Source organism: Pseudonaja textilis, chromosome 8 (genome assembly GCF_049901715.1).
Source record: "Pseudonaja textilis isolate UNSWEBS1 chromosome 8, rPseTex1.2, whole genome shotgun sequence".
Classification (NCBI taxonomy): Eukaryota; Metazoa; Chordata; class Lepidosauria; order Squamata; family Elapidae; genus Pseudonaja; species Pseudonaja textilis.
The window spans coordinates 33,857,536-33,880,817 of record NC_141997.1 but is presented as its reverse complement, the minus strand read 5'-3'; positions in this window follow the sequence as shown (position 1 = coordinate 33,880,817).

Genomic DNA, 23,282 nt, shown 5'->3' with positions numbered 1-23,282 from the left:
ATTAAATTGTTTTGTTCTTAAAGTATGCAATACAAGCAAAATATTAGGACTTTTTTCATCAAAAGGAGAAAACAATTGAGATGCATTAACTGAAATGATTGGTGAAGGGCATGGAGGTAGCAAATCACTAGGAATTAACTGTTTCCTTCATTTCAAAATACTCACTGCATTAAATTCATTTTAAAGTACAAATTAACCATTTTCTCCAAGAGAAAACAAAGAGAAATATATATCATATTCATTATATGAAATTATAAAATCTTGTTGCTAGTTTAAAAAGCTATTATCAGAATTCAGATTGAAACTTCTTGAAGAGTATAAAAAACTAATTGGAAAATCTCAATCAACGTATAATTTCTGGACCACAGATACATCTATTCTAAATTTACCCTATGCTGATCTGTTGCTATAGAAAATCTTTCAAGCAGTAGGAAAGAATTCTAAACTTTTAAAATATGAGTTGTATATAATGGGTATTTCGAGAGAAAGGAAACTTTTAATTCCTACTGATTTGCCATGCCGTATCCTTCACCAATCATTTCAATTATTGCATCTCATTTCTTCCTTTCATTAGAAAAGTCATCATATTTTGCTCTGTATTCTGTATTTGTATTTCAAATTCTCCATGTTTCAAAATTCAAAGTCAATCCGTTTGAGAGGTTGACCTTATTTTACCTGGCCTTGTAAGATACCTGCTATTTTCTAGAAAACCTCAGTGAGGCCCTATCAACTTTTGAGTTTTTAATTTCATGCAGTGAAGCATGGGAAGAAGCTTGCTTGCTCTCTAGTACTCATCAAGGAGGAAAAAAAAGTAATGGTACCTGGATGGTTGCCTTTAATAGCCAGTCATGCTTCACAAAATGTATGCAACATTCTTTTGAAAAGCGACTGTGATCTAGTTCACTTTTGCCTTCAGATGTAACGTTTGATGTTTTGTATCAGATGCTATTGTAAATAGGAGCAACGGCTCATTGCACTAGATGAAGTCTAAGACTAATGGCCAATGACAGGGTCAATTCAATGCCAGGTGATGACAAGCAGCATAAATTGTATTCTTGATTATTCACATTCATTAAAAAAATGCAATGATATATGCAAATGCCTTATATATGCAAAATTTGGCTAATATTTGTACTTTTGCTCAAAGAACAATTGTTTTTGGCATTAACCAGCAAGTGACAGAAGGTTTACTTGTGACCAGCAGAAAATCCTGGTGTAAATTAAATATTACAACCTGCACAATCTTAAATTGAACCAAATAATTTGAAGTGTCAAATGCAAAACTGTCAGCAGTTATTGTTTGAACTTTGGAAACAGGTTTGATTTGACTTCAGTACAGGAACCTTCTTATCCAGCTGTTCTGCTATTAATTTTGTCTTTATGTGATGCTCTGTATCAATATAGAAACTGAGTGGATATTGATTTATGACCACTTGCAGGCTACTGATGAAAACAGCCAGTGATGTTCTTTTTTTACAGTGGATTCAGAGTTTAACAAGACTGGAACTGTGAGGTGGTTGTATTATTAGCAATGTCCTTCCTATGAACATTTCTTCACACATATTAAATTAATGTAGCCTCACATAGAGATGCCTGCAAAAAAGAAACCTTGCTGAATTTTCCTGTAGGAATTTTCTACAGGAAAATTCAGAAAAGTTGATTAATTAAAGTTAAATTATTCAAAAGATTTTGCATAATTCCAATTCCTATGATGTAGTTCTTGGGTAAGTCTTCCTGAATGAGGTGTATTATTTAAATATATTAATAGATTAGTCCAATTCATGTATTGATCTAAACATGCAAGCAATGTTGAATTCAATTGCTTTTTGCACAATAGCAATAGAACTTATACTTACATATCCACTATGGTATATAAATGACTCTCTGGGCAGTTTAAAATGTCAGTATATTACCCCCAATAATCTGGGCCCTCATTTTCCCCACCTTGAAAGGATGGAATGCTGAGTCACCCTTGAGACAATCAGGAACAAACTTCTGGCTGTGAACAGAATTAGCCAACAAATATCCTTGTTGAATCTGGCAACCAATGGTCCAATTCACATGGAAATCTTTGTCTCAGTTCCACTGCGTATGCACACATGTCTCCTGCCAGCCAGCTGATTGTCGGGTATCTGCCGTGCATGTGTGTGTGGGGGTGCATGCGGAAGATGCATATGCAGGGGCACAGGTCATGTGTGTGGGGGGTTGCGTACACATGCTCAGGGGGCAGGGGAGCATGGGGGGGTCATACGCACATGTGCAGGGGCATGGGGGTCCACGCGTGCATTGCATTATGGGTGTAGGCATGCGTGCTTGCACACACACGCACTTTCAGCACACTATGACGAAAAGGTTAGCCATCAGTGATCTAGTGGTTACTAGGCTACAAACCAGAACACTGCGAATTCTAGAGTCTCCTTAACCCTGAAATCTGGCTAGGTAACTTTGGGCCAGTCTCTCTCAGCCCGTGGTATCAGATTTGTGTCATAATCTGGTTGATCGATTCCTGTTTCAGCCAATAGATGAACACTCAGTTGAGCTAAAATAGTAGACACTGCACTTCGGGGAAAATACTAGGAAATACAAATAAATCTTGCCAGTGACATCCTGGAGAATCATTTTTAGTGTATCTGGAATTTTATAAATCTGTTATTGGTTTACTAAGCATTGTTTTGTATAGATTTCAAACTAATGGACCACTCTAAGATAATATCATAAATTTATGATGCTTTAAAATACAATCAGACCAGTGGTAGGATTCAAATAATTTAACAACCGGTTCTCTGCCTTAATGATTTCTTCCAACAACCAGTTCACCAAACTGCTAAGAAAGTTAACAGCCGGTTCTCCTAAAGTGGTGCGAACTAGCTGAATCTCACCACTGAATCAGAATATTAAGTTGTAATTTATAGATGCATGGGACCTAAATTAGATATTGAGCATTTCCCACCAAATGGTATTCGTAGTTCATTAATTGCTATGTTCAATACAGGACAAAACCCTATGGGAGAGCAATGCTCATTAATATTCTGGAACTGCCTTCTTTACATTAAAAAAATAAAAAAAATAAAATTGAACTGAAGACCTAAAAGCTCTTCACAACAACAAAAAGCACTGAAAACTTTAAAAAAGCATGCTGAAAAGATGAGTCATAATGAATATATTTCTAACAAGTGGGAGGGGATAGGAATTATTGAACTCTGTTAACCCTTCAGAGGGAAAATTTGGGATGGGGTGATTTTGAGTCCTTCCAAAAGAGGGACCCTTATTTGCCTTCTGAGCTGTCACTGGAAGTTCAAGCCAGTAGGGTATGAAGTGTACCATAGTCAGAAAAGAAGTCTAGACATCTGTTACGAAATTAGCTATACATGCAACTAGATAACAAAATAACAGAGTTGGAATGAACCTTGGAGGTCTTCTAGTCCAACTCTCTGCTTAAGCAGGAGATCCTACGCCATTCCCAACAAATCACTGGCTAAGATTGGACTTAAGCATAGTACATAAAATTATCTGATACAATGTCTTACCAGTTAATGAATATTTCAGCTTTAACCACAATAACACAACAGCACACAATAGATATAAACTCAATGTAAACCATTCCAAACTTGATTGCAGGAAGTACGATTTCAGCAACAGAGTGGTCAATGCCTGGAATGCACTACCTGACTCTGTTGTCATCTGCTCAAACCTTCACTCCTTTACCCTCAAACTAACCTCTATTGACCTCACCCCATTCCTACAAGGTCTGTGAGGGGTGTGCATAAGCACAGTAATCATGCCTCCTGTCCCTGTCCTATTGTCTTTTATTTTTCTGATAAGTATCTCATGTATTAAAAACTATATTTATTCATATACCTGTATCTTGTAAGCGATTGACAAATCAAATAAATAATAAATAATAAATTTATACTTATGTTTATTCTTATTTCTATTATGTTGTAAGCATTTGATAAATCAAATAAATAAATAATAAATAAATAAATAAATAATGGCTGTCCAATCTCTGCTTAAAACTTACAGCTGAAGTCTCAGAAAGTTTTTTTCTATGCTTCTTTTTAACTGAAGCTTGAGGCTTGAGCTAATAGAGGATGTACACATTTGATGCTCAGAAAAAAAAAATCCCATGTATAATTTTGATGAAAGCAGCATTTTCACAAAAAAAGGAATACCGTATGTATCAGACATTGCAGGAAGCAAGTCGTAACTCCATTAATTTTCTTATTCAGCTTAAAATTACATTACAGGAAATCGGAATGAAAAATAAATGTCATACGAAATATGTATGCCTATTTGCAATAGAAATGAAAAGATCAGCCAATACCAGCTTCACTTCAGTTTCACATTATTCCTCATTTTTTAAAGGAAAATAAAATAACATTTTGAATGTCTTCTCTATAAAAGACATTTCTATCCTGAATGATAGCTGCATTCCAGTCCTTCTTACAGTATGGATTAGACAGAGACTTAGAGGAAAAAGAAAAGATAGCCCGTTATATCTTTCATTTATTCACATCACAGTTTCTATAGATACGTTCTATAAGAGATCTTTTTATTTATGGGATTGTTGTTCTAGATAAGGTATTATTCCAATACAGTAGCATTATTCTTTACTAATTTTACTGATCTAACCGGGATTATCTTAACATCTAGAACATAATCTTAGCATCCAAGTAACAGAGAGTGTATGTTATGAGATATTGGTATCAGGTCCTTTCTTCTATGGTCTTTTTAAAATTCTCGTCTGTAATTTTTCCCCATTAGTTCTCTGTTTAGATACCATGCAATGAGTGAAAACATTTACATCAAGAAGTAAATAAGTTCTGAACCCACCATGAATAAAAGGCAAATTTCATGGAGAAATGTTAGGAGACTGATCATATGAGGATGTTATTGAGACTCAAATGGACAGAATGCAACCTTCTGGCATGATACTACCTAAGACAATCAGAGGTGGGATGCTACGGGTTCGGCCCGGTTCCATAGAACCGGTAGCTCTGAAGAGCAGCAGATACCAAATCAGTTCGCTGTGATGATCTTTTGGTCATCTGTTTGGCCCACCCGCCTTTCCAGGCTCTTGGCTGTCCTTTATTTCCTGCTTTTTCAACCTCAGCTGCTTTGCACAGCACAGCTGAGGTTGAAAAAGCAGGAAAGAAGAGGATTTTCAAATGCTGCGCATCCCTGCACAGTGCTTGTCAGCTGTCTGGGTGGCACAGCTGATGTTTTTTTGCAAGTACTGTATGTGCACTCTCACCAAACTGGTAGTAACACTGGTTAAATCCCACCCCTGTAGACAATCCATAAAATTGCAAGAATCACAGATCCTTGCTTGGACCAAGGTTTTTTTTCTTCATTTTCAGATGTGTAAGAGAGCAAAATCATCCTATGTTATGTGCATGTCTTCCACAGACACAAGTAACTGTTTTTCCAGTTGGAGGATAGAGGGAAGCAAAGTTGCCATCTACTACTGTAATATAGAATATAAAAAGCTTCCTCCTCCTCCTCCTCCCTCCTCCTCCTCCTCCTCCTCCTCCTCCTCTTCTTCTTCTTCCTCTTCCTCTTCCTCTTCCTCCTCTTCTTCCTCTTCCTCCTCCTCCTCCTCCTCTTTTTCTTCCTCCTCCTCTTCTTCTTCTTCTTCTCCTTCTCCTATTTTTCTTCCCCCCCCTCCTTTTCCCCTTCCCCCTCCCCTTCTTTTTCTCTTCCAAAACCTACAGGTGGTTGCATCACAGGCAAAACTGGGCATTGTAAGATCTCCTAGAAATGGAGTCATTATGCAACTAGAGCAGACAATATGATGATCACATACATGTTAATTAAGCTATTTCTTGCCTATCAGTTCAAAATTATGTGAATGTATTTAACCTGCCTCTTTTTCTGTACCTCTAGTCACATTCTGTTTTTAAATAGGAACTTCAAACCAGCTACAATAATGGGCAATAAAGGTGACCTGAAGAAAACCATGGCTAAAGGTAGGAATAATAGATATTCTGTCTGAAAGCTTGTTTAGCATAGGATGTCATTGGCAGCATCAAGGGCAAAATGATGCTTCATTTGCAGACTGCCAAGAACCATAAAAGAAACTGGCAGCTGAGGCTCTATCCACCGTGTCATGTGACATCATGCTGGATAGGATATAACAAGAATGGGCACCTTTGTAATGTGATTAATGGAAGGCATTTGGCTTGTGCCTTTTAAACTAAGCAGGCATTCCAATCTCATATGGGTAAATGATACCACAGATGGACAACTCAGCTAGTTCTCCAAAGAAATTGAAAATAGCAGAGAATTCCCCTTGTCATTACTAGACTGGGCATGGAAATAAAGACCACTTTTAACAAAAAAATTTTTAATCAATCACTTGTTTTAATCAATCACTTGTTTTGATGATACCTTTAGACCAAAGTGTTCAGTTCATCGTAATTAAAGTGCACATTCTGTGGCCTGTTTCCCCTATTTTCAATTATGAATTGCTAGACAAGGTTTTTTTTTTAATTGTGGACTCTGTTTTCAAACAGTGCATCCTTTATATTGGCTTTCAGATGTGATATACATTACTGTTGTCTTAGAGCAATTCTATCTCTTCTGCCAGGTTTAGGCTGCATTATAGTGTTCATGAATTGCAGCTTTCAGACAGCTCATTAAAACTTGTTTTAAGAACATTCAGATGCAGAATAATTAATTTGTTTGTTAATATTCTCTCCATCTCTCTGTCTGTGTGTCTGTGTCTGTATATAAAAAAATCAATGGGATGCCATAACAGAAAAATGTTGTCACATTAAAGCTGCAACCCTACACAATTAGACAAAAGTAACCCCATTGAAATGAATCAGACTTAAATGCATACAATCACACTATAAGTGTTGAATCACACTATACTTAAGACCTTTGTAAAGCATATGTGGCCTTTTGTTTAGATAATTGCATTTATGCATTTGAAGTATTAAAAACCATGCCGAATTTGAACATCTTGGGATTTAATTCTAGTACTTGGATGGGCGAATGGTATTTGTGGTATCTGTTTTACTGAAATCCTGCTTTACTAAATCTTGTTTTCACATCATTATTATTGTGATGATGTGCAAACTCCTTTACATGGCCTTGATGTGCCTGGGATGCCCTTCCATATAAATGTATGAATTATTTTTGGCCACTGGATCCTACTGGGCTGACTGTTCATGGTAATTGGGGATAGAATTTTTGGGAATGATAAAGAAAAAAAAAACATATGCCAGGGATCATGCAAGGGATGAAGATCATCTCAACTTCTCAGCCAAGGGCAGTAATGATATGGGAATATGCTGCAAAAGGACAATCGCATTAGTGACAATAGCAAAGGCATCATTTCCTAGTGTGTGAGAGAAGGCAACAGCAGGAAGAAACATTAATAACCTGGCTATACTTATGACACATCTCTAATAGCTGAAAAAGCAAATGATTTGCAAGTTCCATCAATGAAAATCCAGGGACTCATGGAACAATGGTTCAGTTTAAATGTAATGAGGACCAAATTAATGACAGCAGGTAGAGCAGCTACCTTAGAATTGGCAATGAAAATGATGAAGTGGTGATAGCTTCTGCCTTTAGGGTCACCTTTCAATAGTAAATAACCAGCAGTCAAGATATATGCCATAGAGTAGACCATAATCCATTCCTACTCCCACACCATTCAAAGGGTGTTCATCCCAAACTGTAGATCTAAAAGTCTGTAGAGATTCTCAGTCATCCAGGTCATGGTTGTCCCAAAGGTCCTTTTTTCAGAAGGCAACTGGACTTTCTTGTTTTTTTATTTGAAGACATTTAGATTCTCATTGAAGAAGCTTCTCGGAATTTTAGCTATATATTTTGGGATCAACACCCTTTGAATGGTGTGGGAGTAGGAATGGATTTCCAAAGGGGGAAAAAAATTACACACTACAGGAACCAGGAGATGTACTCAGGTGACCCTGAGGACACAGATAAACCTCCAAGAGCTTCAACAACCCTCTAAAAGGAAGTGAATGACCAGCTGTCTGAAATGAATATAAATCCTTCCATTTTCCACTATCCTGTCAGAGCTGAAGAAGCTTCTTAGATAAGAAGTTATTTCTGCCTGAATATTTTCAAAAGACAAAGAAAAATTAGAAAGGAGACATATCAGAATGCAATAGAATGACACTGATTAACTGATACATACATCTAAATAGATGCTTCAATACAAAAACAACGGATGGAATTTTGGGGATCTTAAGATGTAGATGTTTTGATTCCATTGATTTCCTGATATGAATTATTCACTCTTGCATCTTGAACCACAGGTAAGAAAGCTGAGAAATGTGCCAACTTCCAGTGCACACCAAAGTGTACAGGCTGTTCTAACATGTTGATTGTTCTGTTTTATTTATATAAATTAAATTACATGCCATTGAATTCTTTATAATTTTACACCTTTGAAATTTTATGCTTTTTGAAATAAAATTTGCTAAAAGATTAAAAATTCTAGAGGGCAACTTTATTCTGATACTTAAATGGATGTGGAATTCAATATTGACAGGTTGGGGAAGATACATGTTTAAAATGAGCACAGCAATAATCTGGAACTCATTCTCACTGGTTGTTGTGTAGGTGCAACACTTTCCCAGAATATCTTTTTATCCTTTTTATCAACTAGATCAAAGTGGTGGGATGCTCTGTTCCCAGAATTAGAAGTGACAGCTTCTTCATTTCAAAGAAGCACTTTGAAGTTTTGAATATCTGCCCAGCCTTATGAAGTAGCATTTCAGTCCTTTTTAAAAAAAAAATTGCTTGGCAAAATTATTGGCTTTAACTGACCTGGATTGTTTTCAGTTACACAAAAATCCTTTTCAGATCTGTACATAGTTTGGTGGGTTAATCAGTGCATTAAAAGACTGGCTGCTATTATTCTTTATGAAAGATAATAAAATAGTCCCTATCTTTTACATTGTTGAAATGTGCTTTATTTTTTTCCTTGGCCATTACTATTTGAGTTCGTTTTGCTGACGTGTTTACAGAATACAGAATAATAGAGTTGATAGGACTTTGGAGATCTTTTAATCCAATTCCCTGCTTAGGAGACCTTATATCATTCTGGACAAATGGCTGTCAAATCTCTCCCTAAAACCACCCAGAGTTGGAGCACTCACAATTTCATTCCCCTTGTCAATTGTTCTCATTGACAGCACATTTTTCCTTAAATTCTAGTTTGGATCTCTCTTTGATAAGATTCTATTCAGGGATGGGATCTGACCGGTATAACTACCAGTTCTGTTGCTCTGCATCACGTGTGCATGCACGAGTCACGCAAGTGAAATTTACGACCTGCTAAGCTGCCCGGAAAGCTGAGCAGCGTTGCGTGCAAGTGCGCAGTGGTTGGAAAAGCCCTTTTTTCCTGCTTTTCCAACCGCAGCTGTGTCGCGCAAAACAGCTGTGGTTGAAAAAGCAGGAAATAAAGGTCAGGTAAGAGCCCGGATGGGCGCATGGGCCAAAACAGCAGCAGACACAGAACCAGTTGTGTGTCTGCTGATCTTCAGAGCTACCAGTTCTGTACAGCCAGACAGAACCAGTAGAATCCCACCCCTGCTTCTATTCCTTACTTCTTGTCCTGCCCTCAGATGCTTTGGGAGAATAAGTTTCTTCTCTATGGAAGCCCTTCAAATATGGGAAGATTACTATCGTGTTACCCATAATTCTTCTCTTAGTTAGATGAGACCTGCCAAGTTCCTGAAAATGTTCATCACATGTTGTTTTAGCCTCTTTATTGCTCTTCTTTGCATTCTTTCTAGAATCTCAACATCTTTTTTGTATTGTGATGACTAAAATTGAATGCATTTTTCCGAGTGTGGTCTTACTAAAGCAATTACACACATCATCTTGATACTCTCCATTTGCTGGTGCAGCTTCAGACTGCCTTGGCTTTTTTGGCAATTGCAGCATACTTAACAACTAGTTGGCAACTAGGTTGTCAAGCAAGGACTCCTAGATCACTCTCAGTTACTGCTGTTGAGACAGGTATCACCTAGTCTATATCTGTGCATATTCTATATCTCTTGCCTAAGTGTAAAACCTTACTTTTCTCACTACTAAATTGCATTTTCTTTTATAGAATCCAATGCTAAAGTCTGTCAAGATCCTTCTGGATCTTGAGCCTATCTTCTAAAGTGCTGGCTATTCCCCCACCCCACCCCGCTTCCAGCTTGGTGTCATCTGAAAATTTGATGTGCTCACTTCTATGCCCTCATCTAGTTTATTTATGAGGATGTTGAAGAGCATTGGACCTAAGACAGATCCTTGACGTACACCATTGCATACTTCTCTCCATGTAGATATAGTTCCATGAGGACTACTTGGTGAGTGCATAACTGGTCAGCCAGTCATGAATCCATCTGGTGATAGATACTATCTATCTCACATTTTTATATCTTACCAAGAAGTTAGTTGTTGTCTACTTTGTCAAATGCCTTATTGAAATCCACGTATACTATACGCACAGCATTTTGCTTGTCCACTAATTTAATTACTTTGTCAAATCATGCAATAAGCTTTTCTGATATGATCTATTTTGGGCAAACACATGTTGGCTTCAAATAATAGCTTTGTTTATGTCTAGGTATTTGCAGATTTGTTGCTTGGTTATCTTTTCTAGGATCTTCCCATGTATTGCTGTCAGGCCAGCTGGTCTGTAGTTTCTTGGACCCACATGCACTCTTTTACAGTCCTCTGTTATTTTTCAGTGCAGCAAAGATCTTTGAAAGATATGGGCCACTGGTTGCAAGATCCAGTCTGACAACTCCTTCAGAACCATGAGAAGTAATCCACCTTGTCTTGGTGATTTAAACTCTAGACTGGCTGGATGTTGTCTTATCATGTTCTTGCCTTTTTTGACTTATTCTATCTTTTACAGTACTGGTTTTGATAGGTTGAACTTTTTTCTTCTTTTGTGTAAAGACAGATGTATAGTCATCATCTTCCTTCTTCCCTCCCCTCCTCCCTCCCCATATCCTTATTTTCTACACTATTATGTATAAATAAATATTTTGATTTAACAAGAAAGTTGGGGAATATTATTGTTGTCTTGAAATGAAAGTAATTGAAGAGCAGCTGCAAATAGAACCATTAGTCTGGGGAAAGCAAGATGAATTCTCAGTGTGAAAGGTAAGATATGTCATTCTGCAACTACTTTGGCATTTATCAAACTTGAGAATGTCAAAATACATTATGTAAGCAGTAATGGTACTTTAAGACTTTGATTAATAGTTTCAACTTCATTCCATTTATAATCTGTATTGCATTCAACTCAAACAAAGGTCATATACATCTATATAGCAACTTCCATTTCTTCTCTGGGTACTGGAAAAATCCATACCTGAAATACACATCTTCATAGAAGAAATACAATCAGGAAAACAGGAAAGAGAAGGGCCACTCTAGGGAAATGGGAATATAGTCAATGCACCTTTTTTATATAGTCAATGCAAAATAATTATAGATACTCAGAAGCAAATTATAGCCCCTAAATACTAAAATACTACATGGTAAATACTAAAATGAAATTTGGTGCTACTTGTAAAGGAAAAAAAATAATCTTCAAAAAATAATCCTGCAAAGGACTTTGGTATCTGATACAGAGAAGACAGAAGAAAAGTAACCAAAAGCTTATATATACTTATTCAATAATTACAATTACACTTAGTGTAAACTCTGAGTAATTATGAAAAAAAGATTGCCTTATGAATATATTGGAATCAAACATAAAGTAAAACCATAAATAGTCTGAGTAAACAACAATTAAGAAATATTAGGCCTGACAAGAAATACAATCAGGGATGCTATCTTTATTGTATGATTTTATTAATAGAATCTTTCAAGAATAAAAGCTTTCCTCCCCTCCTTTTCTTTTACTCTTCAGAAAACCAAGGAGGGTCCATTCTGAAATGTTCCTCATACCCTTCCTTCTTCTGTGGGCTGATATACCTTCTACATTACTAGTTGTCCAGCCTGCGGCTCCCTCCACAATCTCCTGAGATCAAAATATTTAGGACCAGGGAGTGCTAAGTTGAAGTCTACCCTCACAAATGAAATTTTATTGGACCAGTTGATTTTTTTCAGACCAATTTATCTAAGAGGTTATTGTTATCAGGAAAAAAAAACGATGAGCTCTGAATTCCTAGAGGAAGAATGGAATATTGTTCCAAATAATAAATACATGAGGATGATAAGTATTCTTTTTCTCATTAAATGATGCCATTTCTGCATTTAGACAACTTAAGAAACAAATGTCAAAAGTTTAAAATTCCTTTTACTCAGATTGACCATAGTTACAAGAGCTTGTAAGTTGAATGTGCTCAACGTCCCTTGTTTGTTTTTATATGAAGTGGGAGGTATACACCTAATTCACTTTTGGATCTTATCTGGGCTTTACAGTATTGCAGAAGCAATCTGGGTTGGTCACCAGGACTACAAGTTTAATCTTCCAAGCTTTCAGATTCATGCTGGAGTTATCCTCAGGGAACTTCTCTCTACCAGAACTTCTCTTTACCACATTTTGGTTGAGAAAAGTTTCCTCAGATAGGATCCTGAAACATTATTCTGGGACACAAATATTTGCTTTCTACAATATAAATTTAATAAATAAATGATCTGTTCATTGGCTTGGTAACAGATCCACTTGGTCTCTCTCTGTTTAAAGTCATCTTCTTTATTCTCTACATATTTATTGATATTTGTCATGATTGAATTTCTAGGTTATTTGATGATCTTGCAGTCCTTAAAGCCTGTTGAATATTTGCTACTTCAGCATTAGGAGTGGCACCAAAAAATAGAAAAATGACAATACGTAAGAAAAGGAACTATCCCTGAATAATGGTGTGAGAGAAGAATACAAGCAAAAAGAAGTCAATTCATAAATATCAATTGTGGAACATACTGCTATTGAAAATGCTATTCTTGAATGGGACATGAAGAAGAATTTTGCATTGACAAGGACTGTTTGGGTAGTATATTTGTAAGTGTGTGCACAATATAATGTTCTGCCGGTATGTACTCTCCACCCAAACTCTCACATACATACTTGTTCTGTCTCACCCGTGGCCACGAGGTGAGAGTCCAAATTTCCAAAGGAAAATACACAAACAGAAAGGAACAGGAATGACAGAGTTAACTTCCTTTGGCTGAAGCCTTCCTTGGCAGTTTTCCAGAAGCTGCCTGCCAAGTCCGATAACGAGCAGAACCATAAATCAAAGGTGAACGCCACACAGATAATTTGTCCAAACTGCTAACTCAAATAAACAAGTTGACCCGAACAGGGATTCAGAGCTAACACCCCCCCCCGCCCCCTTATATTCCCTGAGGGGCGTGTCAGTCTCTTTTCTCAGTCCCTGATCTGACATTTCCTTTTACGTTGTATTTCACATTTCTGCCTGCATCTTGCCTTGCATCAGACCAGGATTTCTCAACTTGATCTTCAGCCAATGACTCCGGCACGCTCCCCTGATTATCTGCCGACACCTGAGGCACAATCAGGGAGGGAGATTCTGGGGAGGAAGATGATTCCGAAACTTCCAGCAAAGCAGGCTCAAACCTCAGAGCCAAATCCTCTTCTTCCTCCTGACTCCCATCTGTGTCTCTCAACAAAGCAGGCTCAAACCTCAATGCCAGATCTTCCTCATCACTCGAGCCTATGTCTTCTGACAGAGCAGGCTCAAACCTCCGAGTCACAACACATACTGCCATTGGAACTGCCCTCTTAAAGTTTATGATAGGAATATGCTTCTATATCAAAATATCTAGGTGGTAGATTGCCTTGACTGTTATCTGTCTGAAGAAATTCACACTCTATTAGACACCTTATAAATGGTTACATATTCATCAAGATGCAATTATACTTTTTGGTACTTTCCCTGCAGAGAAAGTCATTACAAAAGCTTAAGGTCTTGTCTTAATTGCCCTGTTATATATTTCAGTTGCTCAAGTTAGGAAATAATTTTAATTTTTGACCTTTGTATGACTGTTTTCTTTAACCCCTTGGAAGAGAAGCAATTAGAGGGGGAAAAATGCTTACAAATGAGATGCTAAGGGTTATTATAACTAATGAGGGCCAAACGCCTATAAGATGGAATAGTATTGTAACAAGGCTCAGCACACTGGTATTTTCAAAGAAATCTCCAATTTCAAAATGACACAATTTCATAGCTATACAGTAACATTATTGGTATAGCTTGGTCATAGCAATGTATAATACAAATGAAAAATCAGTCAGAAACATATAATCCATATGGTCAATTACTTTTCCATATATGGAAAATGTATGTATTTTCTTATGTATGTATGCATTTAATGCTGTGTTTCTCAATCTTGGTGACTTTAAGAATTCTGTGAGTTGAAGTACAACCATCTGAAGGTCATCAAGTTTGAGAAACACTGATATAAAGTATTTATGTACTCTAATGTCTTTAGAGATTGTTGACACACTGCATAAAAATGTGTTTCATTTCTTAGAAAGAATTTATTACTCTTCCAAAATTGTTTTTAATTTTTAATTTCCAATACCAACTTTAATACTTTTATACTCATACTTCCCCCCTGTTTTTATTGTCTGCTATATAAACTTCACCATGCATTTAACAACCTTCATGTCAGATTCTTATAAGACATACTTCTAGATATTATCAAACTACTTGGTTATCTTTTATTTTCCTCAATATATTTTGTAATATCCACAAAATAGTATATGGTTATTAAGAGCATCCAGATCAGTCAAGGTATGAATGAGGTTCAATATTTGAAAGCAGCAAGATATGATTGCAAATTTTGATATTTTTTTAAAAAACTGAATTTATTCATTATTTGTCCTAATATAATGGATCTCAACCTGTGGTCCAGAGGCATGATGTCATCACAGGAGTTCCACAAAGGCTTGAAGAAATGTTATGATTTTAATCTTAATTTAAGTCTTGGTAGCTTGTGGACATGGTCCATGGCGACAAAAGCAGAGGTGGTATTCAGCAGGTTCTGACCAGTTCTGGAGAACTGGTAGTGGAAATTTTGAGTAGTTCGGAGAACCAGCAAATACCACCTCTGACTGGCCCCGCCCCCATCTATTCTCTGCCTCCCGAGGCCCAGCTGATCGGCTGGGTCTTCTTTTGTTACCCTGCACAGGAGAATGGAGCCAGAAAGCAGGTTAGTGGGGTGGGGAGATAATGGAGATTTTACAGTATCCTTCCTCTGCCATGCCCACCAAGCCACACCAAGCCTACCAAGCCGTGCCTACAGAATCTTCTTCTTCTTCTTCTTTTTCTTCAGCGTTTGTCTCGCGCTCGGGCGAGGTCCGCTAATGTCCTTGAGTACTGCTTCCACGCCTCTCTGTCTGCCACGTGTGTCGGGTCTGCCTTCGCGATCTCTAGATCGGCCTTGATCGTGTCCATCCAGCGTTGTTTAGGTCTACCACGCGGTCTCGCTCCTCCGACAGTCACCTTCATTACAGATTTGATGATGGATTCTTCCTTGGCGCGGCTCACGTGGCGAACCATCGTAGCCGGGACTGCCTCATGACCGTGGGGATGGGCACGACGTTGAACCGTCTCGCACTTCTTCGTTCCTGACGCGATCGAGTAGGGTGAGGCCTACCGACCATCGGAGCATTCGCATCTCCATTATCTGGAGTCTGCTTCGACTTCTTTGGTCGTCGGCCAGCACTCTGCGCCGTATATGGCCACGGCGCACCACAGAGTTATAGATTTTCGCCTTCAGGCGCATCGGCATCTTCTTGTCACAGAGGACGCCCGTGACGGACTTCCATTTGCCCCACGCTGCATTGATCCTGGCTGCCACCTCAGTTTGTAGTAGGCCTTCTTCCCCAAGAGTAGTTCCCAGGTACTTGAAGGTGGAGGCGCGCGGTAGCTCCTGCCCGTTCACATGGATGGAGCCTGTCATTTCATTGTCAGTGGTCAGGTATTCGGACTTCTTTAGGTTCAGCCGGGCCCGAACTGCTCGAGGCGGTCGTGCCACTGTTGGACTCGGTGCTCGAGTTCAGCCTTGCACAGGTTGGCCAGGAACACATCATCGGCGTGAGAGCAGCGTCCATGGGGCGGGCGTGTACAGGTCGTGGTGTAATTGTGTCCATCACCAGAATGAACAGCAGTGGTGAGAGAGCAGAGCCCTGGTGTACGCCGACGGTAATATTAAACTCCTCTGATATCCCAGCTGCCGCTTTTACACGGCTTTTGTGACATCTGTATAGGAGTTGGACCCATTGTACGAGCAGCTCAGGCACGCCGTGATCTCGCAGTGCGTACCAGATCAGATCGTGCGGGACTCGGTCGAAGGCCTTTTCCAAGTCTAGGAAGGCGGTGTGGAGCGGGATTTTCTTCTCTCTGTGAGCCTCCATCAGCATCCGCACACCGAAGATGGCGTCGGTGGTGCCGCAGTTCTTGATGAATCCAGCCTGGTTGACGCTGATGTCGACGATGTCCCGAATGCTTATCAAGGACGCGTTCAAAGATCTTCATAGTGTGTGACAGTAACCTGACCGGTCTGTAGTTGGAGCAGTCCGCTGGGCTGCCCTTTCCCTTCCAGATCGGAACAGTGGTGCTGCGGTACCAGTCGTGTGGCACTTTTCCCGTGGAGACGATGTTGTTGAACAGCTCGCACAGCCACAATGCCGAGCCCGGTAGTGCCTTTTTCCAGAAGTCGGCAGGGATGTCGTCTGGTCCTGTTGCCTTACCGTTTTCATGGCCTTGATGGCGTCGGCGACCTCGCTGGCATAAATGCCTGAGACTGGGCCTTCAACTGGGTCACCTCGCGGGGTTCGTGGGTGTGGGAACTCCTCGGTGGAGATCTTCTCGAAGTATTGCCGCCACCTCTCCGCAGCGTCTCTGGGGTTGACTACAGAATCAATAGTAAAAAAACTTGAATCCCACCACTGCACAAAAAGTATTTAAAAGGAGTCCATGTTGAAAAAAAGATTGAGAATCACTGATCTAACCGATTGATGTCAGTATGCATCCAGGTATAAAAACTGACTGGATCTTCAAATTTATTTGAAAACACCTAATTCCATTCAATATGCTTAATTTTTTTAGCCCTATAATTTGAAACTTTGTTTTGCAGAAATGATAAAGCCACGTTTTCTTCAAATTGAGTCCTTGAGTCAAAACTTACAGCAAAGACACAATATTTGGGGAATATTAAGGAAGGTGGGCACATTAATTTGAAAGGGGAAAGCCATCATATTTTAATTTATTTATTTTAAAAAATTATTTATTTTAAAAAATTATTTAATTTATTTCTATTTTAAAAATATAGAATAGAGATTTGCACATGACATTTCCAGGTGCTGTATCCATGAATATGTAATTCACTTAGAGCAGGGGTGTCAAACTCGTGGCCCAGATGCATTATGCACTGGCCACGCCCACCCCCACCACCACTTTAGCAAAGGGAAATATGCCATGTGATGGCAATATGTCACTTGATGGCAACGTGATGACACAAGTTTGACACCCCTGCAAAATTCTTTACAAGCCTTGAATGAAAGAGGATTCTTTGGGGAAATAGTACATATCACCAACAAGTAGAATAGTATTGTCTTTCCTCTGTTCCCAGAGTTTTATAATAGAAAATGGTTTAACAAAGTTAATGGTTCTTGATTGTTAACTTACTTTAACTCTTATCACTAAAATACAGTATATCTACAGTATATATACAAAAAACCCAATGGCTCCCTAGGACACACCATCTACCAGAAAAAAACACACACCAACCGCTACCTAAATGCACAATCCCATCACCACCTGCACAGATCAACTCCATAGCCAAGACCCTCATCTCCAGAACCAAACGCCTAGCTGACAAAGACCACCTGAGAACAGAACTACAGACCCTCACTAACGTATTAATTTCCAACTGATTCCAAAGAAACACTATCATCAATCTAATCTGAAAAGAGATACCCCCCAAAAACCAAGACACAGAACAAGACAACAGTATCGCACTCCTCTCCTACATCAAAGGCACCACAGACAAAATCAGCAAAATTCTCCATAAACACAATATAAGGACAGCCTTCGGCACTGACTAAAAAATAGCCAACATCCTAAGAAACCACAAAGACAAGATCCAGCTAGAAAACCAAGGAGTTTATGAAATACCATACAACAATTGACCAGCCACATACATTGGACAAACCAACAGGAGAATAAATGCACGCATCGCAGAACACAAAAACGCAGTCAGAAGAGAAGAAAATACTTCCTCCCTCTTCCAGCATCTTAAAGCCACAGGACATGAAATTAATTTCAAAGGAACCAAATTAATATCCAACACTGAACACTCCAGCAAGAGAATAATCAGGGAAGCCATCGAGATAGAGAAACACCCCCATAACGTGAATAGACGGGATGATACCTCCTGCCTACCAGACATCTGGAAGCTAGCCCTCACCAACAAATGAGTCCCAGGCACAAAAACCAACACCAGACCCAAAACAACACAGGACACCACTGCCAATCCCCCTCATCAGACCCAGGTCCAAGCCCATCCTATAAATGAAGGACAACTACTATCCAGAAAACAGACCACAGCTGCTTCGCCAGCTGTCACACACCCCGACCCCAAAACCAAACAAGCTGACACACTCCAAGAACACAGACCCAGACCCCAAACTTGAAGCCAGACTAAAACCCAGAATGCTTACAATTGTCATTCTCAAGTTGTGTCACCATTCAGCACTGAAAGAAGTTGGCAACATAATTGGAATGGAAGGGAGAATAAAGCAATTAGAATTTAATATACCTACTTTTTTAAAAAAACTGCTGAAACAAACTTCAGTAGTTCACTTTTGTGAGGTCATTGTGTCCGACTTTAGTTCTATATTACTTATAACTGTCAAAAGCTAAAATGTAACACACACACACACACACACAGAGAGAGAGAGAGAGAGAGAGAGAGAGAGAGAGAGAGAGAGAGAGAGTTTGCCTCATTTTGTGGCAATAACAATGAACTTATCACAAGTTGCCATTATCCACGAAAAAGCCTCTGAAATATTTCTATTTAAAAATCTTTCACAATCTCATGTGGAATTTTCCAGACAAAGCCTAGTTACTATAGTTCATCTTTATTTCTAATAATGAAATGTGATTCCTGAAATAACAAAGGCAAAAATTGGGAGACAGTAACTAGAGTTATTTATTAATGATGTCTGTAGCATAATATAGTTTATAAAGCTAGTATTATTTATTGTGTACTTTAATAGCTATCAAGGGAGGTGTTGCTTCCAATAAAATAGGAAAATAAATTTGATTGATATTTTAGAAATAGAGTGAATTGGTCTAGTCTGTTTCATATCTGTGTGCTCTATATACTAGTTCTGTGCTTAAAGCAAAATGTATCTATAGTATATTATAGTGAGCTACAGAGTTTGGGTCAATAACACTGATTGGCCAACTAATTGTAATGAGCCAGAATGTTCACAACATTTTATGGATGTGAGAGGAAAATTAACTTCAAACATTTGTAACAAGCAATTCTTTCATAATCATGGAGCTTCAAAGAATTCAACTCAAGATAATATTTAGGGGGATTATAGAAAAAGAACATTATTATTTGGTTTTTGTGCAATAATGGAATGTCATCTATCATCTATCTATTATCTATCTCTGTCATCTATCTACTAACCTATCTATTTATCTATCTATCTAACTATCCATCCATCCATCCATCCATCCATCCATCCATGTACAAACTATTTATATCCTTCTAATGGCCAGGCTCCTCTCTTGACTCTTTCCATGGGATCCTTTCCATCTTAAATATGTTTTGCAATAACCAAATAGTTTACTAAAAGAAAATATTTTAGTGACACACATCATTTTTATTTGAAGAGTTTCATATTTTTTCAGCAAAGGAATAAGCAGTCAAGAAACACAGCACAGACTGGCACTTGATAGAGCAACCATGATGATCTTGAAAAAGGTATGTCCTTGGTGTGTCCATCAATATCATTCAAATCGTTATATTGCCTGTGACATTTTAATGGTGTGCAAGTTGAAAGGAAATAGAAAAGAACATGACAAGCAACAAGGGGATGGCTTGGTTAAAGTAGAGATAGCTGCATTGGAAGATTTGAAAAAGGAGGCTAGGGACAGATAGTAATGGATAAAATGTATCTATTCCTTTGCTAGGAGTCAGCAATTTCATGATGGCTCATAATCAATCAAGATATATACAATCATATTTCAATGTATTTTATTATATGGGAATGAGAATTGGGAACGTAAAAAAAACTCTAAGCAAGTGGAATGCAGTTAGAATAGGTACAGTAGTAACTAAAAGTGTGATAAAATAAAAAGATTGAGTCAAGAATGAATTGGTTTGGGTACACTATCTAATTACTATCTCAAAAAGTTAAACTACCAGCTTTTATATTTGACAGAAGTTTTGTAAGCCAATGACTAATGCTCTGCACAATGTCTTAATGCATGGCTAATGGATTCATTCTAAAGTCAACCAGATCATTAATTTATGATCATTTAAGCAGGTTAGAATAGCTATTAAATAAATGTGTATCTTGCTAATGCTGTCCTAATTTGCAAGACAGCTGATAATTTCTGAAATGATTCTATCAATTATGAGAATATAATTGGGTCACTCAGACCTCGGGCTGGGATCAGAAGAATTTCATTAAAAATAGAAACTTGCATTTCTTTCTTTTTTTCCTTTTCACTAAGATAATTAGACACTTATTTTAATAGTATCATTGGAGATACAATGGAGCACACTGTATTATCATATGAAGTACACATGTCAGATCTTTGGCATAAAATATGTATATTTGTTGATCCAATGAGTGTGTACCTTCAGTAGAGTATCCATACAGTTTTTGCTTTAAGATACCGTGTATTTTATCTATTTTTCCACCAATTTTATTGCCAATATTATTTTGCATACAAAAATACCAGCATTCATAAGTTAAAAACCATTTGAAAATTTTGCATGCTTAACATCACACTCTTGCAGATGCTCTCAAAAATTAATTGTTAGTCTGCAGTATTCCTGTATTCACTAACTAAATATAGAATTAGAATATTATAAATAGAATAGAGAGTTAGAATACCTTGCAAGCCAAGGTACTGGCAATTTGTTACCAGATTGTAGTATTTCAAACAACATCCTGAAAAGCAAGTGTTTCACTAATGGTATAATTTGTTTCCAAGAGCACTTAAGAAACTGAAATAGCTGCAATTTAGATACAGAAAAAATAACCAAACGTTTTATTACCATTAAATTCTTCCTATTCTACTAGTTTATAATACTTGTAAGATATTTTACAGCATTGATCTTTTCCAATAACTCATTTGGATTTTTACTTAACTTTAATTTGAAATAAGTACGTTTGATATACTTACATCGTTTGATATACTTACAAGTGAAAAAAAATGGAACAATTGATAAATGAAAACCAATTTGGTGTAATCATTAAAATGCTTTTTTGGAAAAAAAGAAACGTTAAGTTCTAAGCTTCCTGTTGATATGAAAGGCATCTACATGACCTTGGACTAGGCACTGTTTGCCAAATCGAGCACACTCAACATAGAGGGAATTAAATTCCAATTTGATCAAAGTTTACATGCTTCTGAAGGTTATCTTGCATTTGTATAAAACGTTCTATAATTTTATATTCCAAAAATACTTTTTGTTTATAATTTTTCTTTTTCCATGAAACATATACAATAGTAAAACCAGAGGTGGTATTTAGCAGGTTCCAACCAGTTCTGGAGAACCAGTAGTGGAGATTTTCAATAGTTTGGAGAACTGGCAAATACCACCTCTGACTGGCCCTGCCCCCATCTATTCTCTGCCTCCTGAGTCCCAGCTGATTGGCTGGGTTTTCTTTTGTTGCCCTGCATAGGACAACAGAGCTGGAAAGCAGGTGAGTGGGGTGGGGAGGGAATGGGGATTTTGCAGTATCCTTCCCCTGCCATGCCTACCAAGCCATGCCCACCAAGCCATGCCACACCCACCAAGCCACACCCACAGAACTGGTAGTAAAAAAAAATTGAATCCCACCACTGAGTAAAACCAAATTAATAATGCAGTAATTACCTCACAGTAATTCATGGCACGCAACCATAACCGTAGCCTTAAATACATCCCAAACAATCACTGAATGACTATACAACAAGATTTTTTTTTTAAAAAAAAGGCAAAAACACTACCCTCTGCCGTGGTGCAAGAGGCTGACTAGGCCATGCCCACCCAGCAACTAGGCAGAGAATCTGTTGATAAAACGTTTGAAGCCTACCCTTGCATCTCCTCATATCTTTTAAAAAAACACTTTTTAAAAGGTGATAGGAAATGCTTTTCCTCTCACATTTGTTCCTGGATTGTTTTATGGAAAGGAAGTTTTCTAGTACAGCATCTTCCACCTAGTAATTTTATATTTTATGTTTACACTTTCATTCCATGGATTCTATATCCCCACTTGAGTAAAAGGACCTAAACAAGTCAGCATTCTTGGTTTGTTTCAAAATGCCAGATGATGATGATGATGATGATGATGATGATGATGATGATGATTATACACAAAAACAACAGTGTACTAAGTGCATTTGTCCAGGCTGAACTCCATGCTGATGTCAGTGCTGAAAATTTGAACTGTATTGTCAGTTTGAACATTATTATTATTATTATTATTATTATTATTATTATTATTATTATTATTATTATTCAGCAATATGGCATCAGATATGTCTCTGACTAATGCAGCCTGGTTCAAATTAACTTTTCTTAAAAACGCCGAGATAGAAAGGGTCTGTTGTGTTGAGGTTTTATGCACAGAGGTAATTTTACAATGGTTTTAATTGTTTTTTCAATAACGAATAAAATTAGAAATGCCAATTCTGTCATTATTTTAGTTTGTGGGTATGTAAGTGGGATGTTTTATATGTTCCCATGAAGGGCAGAACAAGGGAGACGCCTGCTGGTATATATATTCTATATATAATAGCGCAGGGTTTGTCCTTTAATTTTGCGTATAGAATTATTACTCATTGTTATGATTTATTACTCATTGTTATTTATAATTACATGGTTCCTCTACACCCTTCCTATCACTGTTCTGTTTAAATCCTAAAGTATAATTATGCCAGCAAGGAAAAGTTCATGGTCTAATTTGGCAATTTAAGTGAGAAAGGAAATAATAGGGAGGGAAGAATTGAAGAAAAGATAAATTGTATTGTTTTGTAGTACATATCTTAAAAGAAGGCAAGGAGAAACAGCAATCAGTCAATATT